Source organism: Lactuca saligna, chromosome 1 (genome assembly GCF_052625555.1).
Source record: "Lactuca saligna cultivar CGN05327 chromosome 1, ASM5262555v1, whole genome shotgun sequence".
Lineage (NCBI taxonomy): Eukaryota > Viridiplantae > Streptophyta > Magnoliopsida > Asterales > Asteraceae > Lactuca > Lactuca saligna.
The window spans coordinates 19,613,540-19,618,813 of record NC_136417.1 but is presented as its reverse complement, the minus strand read 5'-3'; the positions used below and the strand labels follow the sequence as shown (position 1 = coordinate 19,618,813).

Sequence of the window (5,274 nt, the reverse complement as noted above, 5' to 3'; positions counted from 1 at the left end):
ATACTTTGTATACTCATCATCTCTCGATTGCCAACTCTAATGCTTCAACACTTTATTCTCATTTAGACCCAACAATCCCATCTCATACCATACTGTCATATCTTATGATCCCTCGTGGATCGTTAACCATTCTTATTTTATTGAATCCCTCACAGACTCCTTACTCTTAATCCCTTACAGATTATATATAAGTTCTTAAAAGGACTCTCTTGTCTTGTTCCACTCATCGAAGCTTTTCTCTATCTTCAACCATAGTCTTATTCCTAAAGGAGTCATACTCATTTCACTGTAGGAACCATTCTCTTATTCCCAAAGGAATCATACTCCTGTCCCTATAGGAACCATACTCTTATTCCTGACGAAATGATACTCATGTCCCCGTGGGAACCATACTTTTATTCCTAAAGGAATCATACTCTTGTCCATGTAGGAACATGTAACTCTTGTCCTCGAAGGAATCATATTTCTTCACATCTCTATCTTTGATATGTGACTCATTACATAACACTTTTCCCATTAACATTCTATCTCTTTATCTCATCAACAAATACTCTACTACTCATATAGTATTTAATCTTTATCTATATCTGATAACATATAAGTATTCTGTACAATAACATTAATGTCTAGACATATGATGTGTATATTTAATGCACTAGTTTTTTTTATTAATAATTCATAATTTATCGCATCTAAACCATACCTTACAGGTAGTGAACCCGATCGAGTATAGTATAGCTTTGATAAGCAAGGGTGTCGATCACAGGGAACGGTGGATTAATTTAATATATTTGATTATAGGTTACAGGTCACACGAAAAGAATAAAAGAAATAGTTTAATAAATCTCAAACTAATAATTAATTAACAACTCTCGATAAACTAACAGGAAAACAAATCTCTTCAGGTACTTTGGTTTAGACAAGTTACACCTTAAAAACATAGACAATTGTATACACAAAGTCATTTATTCATGTTCACCGATTCCTAAAATGATTAGATTCGCGTTCACTATAACTAATCCTTTAGCAAACAAGTCAATTCAAACAGTGATCAATTGGTTAAACTAACATGCTTCCTAGTGTTCAGTTCGTATCAAGCAAGACTTGCAAATATAGTTAATCAAATTAGGCATTCAATTAACCTCTTGTTGATGGTCATCAAACAAGGCTCACACATTAACTTACTTATTCCCAAGTTAATCCTAGTTTCACATTCGTTATTCCTAGACTTATAATCTCGATGGTCACCAAAATCATAAGAGACAAGCAATCAAGCATATGTTCATACAACTCAATTCACTTAACAATTAACAACAAATAATTATCATTAATACGTAAGGATCTTTTAACAAGCTTGGCAAGATAAATTAAACACAAAGAAACTATTCAATATAGCAATTAGTCTAATAATCAAAGCTTCATTCAATCATAAACACAAAGTAAAAGGTTTTTACACCCAAGTCAGAAACTAAATACAGAATAGTAACACAATGGAATGCTAAACATGGTCATGTTAACAACCCATATGATTACCGACACGTATCCGCTCTCCAACCCTTCCGATCTCCGCTTCCGTTAGCTTAACGGCCTTCCGGCCACCTCCTAGACCCTCAAAACGGCAACTATGAAGTTTTCTTGTTGCACAAGTCGAAGTGGAATATCATAGATTATTCAAATTGGTGGAATGATATGGGGTATTTATAGTTGATGGAGATGGAATTTATATGGAATATTAGAGTTGGATTGGAATAAGGAAACTAATGGTGGCTTAGGGATTAAGCAAATAAAAATAAGATAAGTGGAGCTTGGGGAATAAGTAACTTGGAGGGAATTTCCGTCCAGCTTTTATGCTTCATCTTTAAGACCAATTTTGGATAAGATAAGTGTCGAATTAGCCAAAATTCCCTCTCACATAAGTCGTAGGAAATTTTGTCTAGTTTTCAGAACAGTTTGAACTTCGTCAATTGGACTTATGAGTCATCAGATATACCCGAAACACTGAAGAGGGGTCAATCTGCCAGCAATATCCTTTTTGCATATTTTCAGCTCCATTCTCTTTCTTTTGCATTCCATCTCCCATTTTAACTGTAATTAAATATTTCAAAGCATATTAAGTTTATTTTAGTTCTAAATAATAATAATAAATGCTAAAATATTAAGATATGCACCTACTCGGCGAGTACCAGTTTATTTAGCAGTTAATTTTTATTTTTTTTAGTACATTTTTTTTTGTTCTTGTTACGCTTTTATTCTATTTATTTTAGGACTTTCATGACCAGAGGATCAAACACACTACTGGTACCCCCGTTTGAAGATCCCGAATCCGCATTGAAAAGGAACAAAGGAAAGGACGTGGAGAGTTCAAGTACACCAAGGAAGTCGCCTTTGTCCAACTTGAAGACCGTTTTTGGGAAAAAGAAGAGCAGTAAATCAGGAGCATCTAGTGCTTCTTTGATAATCGAAGATCCAATTCAAGAAGATATCGGGTACGAGACCGAGGAAGAAGAGGAGCCTACATACGAGCACAAAACCGAGTCCGAGGAAGAGTTAGCTTTCACAATGGCTAACATTGATGAAATCCCCATGGGAGAATGGAAGAAGAGGATGCGCGACGACAATGGCCCGGGACTTGTGCAACCCGCAATTCCCGCGACTGCTACCTTCGAGCTAAAGGGTCATATCCTAGCTTCACTCAAAGAAATACCTTTTTATGGGAAAGATCACGAAGATGCCTACAAGCATTTGGATGAAGTCAATGATGTAGCTGACTACTTCAATATTCCAAATGTAACCCGCGAGACTCAACTACTTCGTATGCTTCTGGTAACATTCAAAGGTGCTGCCAAAGACTGGCTCAAGTCACTTCCCCCTGGATCAGTCACTACTTGGGCTAAGATGAAGGAAGAATTCATTGATCACTTTTTCCCACCTTCTAAGATAGCCAAGTTGAAGAAGGCCATTGCAAACTTTGAACAACAAGCTGGAGAGTCGCTATATGAAGCATGGGAGAGGTACAAGAGCTTGCTAAGAAATTGCCCGCACCATGATCTAAACATCCAGCAAGAAGTCTCCATCTTCTATGATGGAGTCAATGTCACAACTAGGCAGTTACTAGACTCGCAAGGCCCACTTACAAAGAATCCACCCCCGGTGATTAAAGAATTGATTGAAGAATTCTCTAAACACTCTAAAGAATACCATAACCCTAGACATGATGTCACTAGGGGAGCCGCTTATGCTGCTACTGAAGACTTATCCGCGGTCATGGATATGCTAAAAAACATGGATAGGAGAATGGATAAAATGGATCAAACGATCCATGCTATTCGGGTGGGTTGTGAAAATTGCAATGGGCCTCACCTCACTAGAGACTGTAATTTAGATGAGAATGGCAACAAGAAGGCGCAAGCGTGTTACTCGAGTGGAGACCGATATGATGAAGATTGGCGCAAACAAAAGAAAGAGTGGCTCCCTTATGACAAGTACAAGAAAGCCAAGGAGGAGAAGTATAGACAAAAAGGGAGAGGGTTCTACCAAAAGAAGGAGCCGGTGCAAGAAAGGAAGCCAAGCTTGGAAGATATGCTCACTAAATTTGTAGCTGCTTCAGAAAAAAGACATAGTGATCATGATGCTGCAATTCAAGAAACAAGAACCATGCTCAAGAACCAGCAAGCATCTATCCACAATATAGAAACACAGCTTGGGCAACTTGCTCAACAACTTAACCAAAGGTCACCGGGCGAACTTCCTAGAAAAACCGAAAATAACCCACGAGGCGCACACATAAACATTGTCACAACAAGAAGTGGGAAGATAATCACTCCCCTGGCACATATTCGGACTGAAGCACCCAATGATTCACAGAAGGATGAGGCAGAAAAGCAAGCAAAAAACCAAAATTTACAATCTGACAGTCCTACTCGCCGAGTAGGACCGATGGACTCGGCGAGTACACCATCAAAAACCGGTGAGCAGGTTCCTGAAAAGCCTTACCAGCCTCCAATGCCATACCCAGCCCGAGCTAAGAAAGAGAAGCAGGAAGAGGAGTATCAGAAGTTTCTAGACCACATCAAGACTGTTCAAATCAACATACCTTTCATTAAAGCCATCATGCAAATGCCCAAGTATGCAAAGTTCATTAAGGAACTTCTCACCAATAGAAGAAAGATGGAAGAAGTGAAGAAGGTAGTGCTCAATGAAAAATGCTCTGCTGCGATGCTAAATAAGTTACCAAAGAAGAAGGGTGATCCAGGGAGCTTGACTTTACCTTGCCAATTTGGCAACTTGGCTGCTATTCATGCCTTAGCTGATTCTGGAGCAAGTGTGAACCTAATGACATACTCATTCTTTAAGAAGTTGGACCTCCCGGAGCCAAGGCCAATTCGCATGGCAATACATTTGGAAAACAAGACAGTCACCTTCCCAAGAGGCATATGCGAAGACTTACTAGTGAAAGTGGATAAATTTGTCTTTCCTGCTGATTTCATCATTCTAGACATGGAGGCGGATCCACAAGTTCCAATCATCCTTGGAAGGCCTTTCCTCAACACGACCAACGCTATAGTAGACGTGAGAGATTCAAAGCTCACCTTGCGGGTCGGAGACGATTTAGTGACATTCAGGGTAGACCAAGCTATGAAGTATTCTAGGAGCAGTGACGACACGACATTCTCAATAGATATGCTTGGTGAACTATTGGAGGAAGACATACCTGGAAATTCCAACAAGTTTACAGCTTTAGATGAAGCATTTGATCCAGAAAAAGATTTAATGGAAATTGAAAGACTGTTGGAAGAAGCAGAGTATGAAGAGCTAATGAAGCAATCTGACAGTCCTACTCACCGAGTAGGACCGATCTACTCGCCGAGTACCTCTGAAGAAAAGTCAGAATTCGTGAATGCAGCCACCAACTCGCCGAGTACCTTACCTGCACTCGGCGAGTCCATCACTCAGAACCAACGAACAGAGCTCAAAACATTACTAGACCATTTGGAGTATGCTTTTCTAGAAGAAGGCAATCAAAAGCCAGTAATCATAGCCTCTGATCTGTCCAAGTCTGAAAAGGAGGAGCTCGTGCAAATGTTGAAGAAGCGGAAACGGGCCATAGCATGGAGCATCACCGACATCAAGGGAATAAGCCCATCCTATTGCTCTCACAAGATCAATCTAGAAGAAGGAGCAAAGCCGGTAGTACAACACCAAAGAAGGTTGAACCCGGACATGCAAGAAGTAGGCAAGAAGGAAGTGGTCAAACTCTTAGATGCAGGAATCATT

General features: G+C 39.6%; 1 non-coding gene across 1 annotated transcript; it reads right to left on the bottom strand.

The window, feature by feature from the left end:
• Nucleotides 1-2,943: 2,943 nt before the first annotated feature.
• LOC145027971 (small nucleolar RNA R71) lies at nt 2,944-3,050 on the bottom strand. The gene has a single exon (XR_013675732.1). It is a non-coding gene; the product is annotated as a small nucleolar RNA R71 (small nucleolar RNA).
• Nucleotides 3,051-5,274: the final 2,224 nt, after the last annotated feature.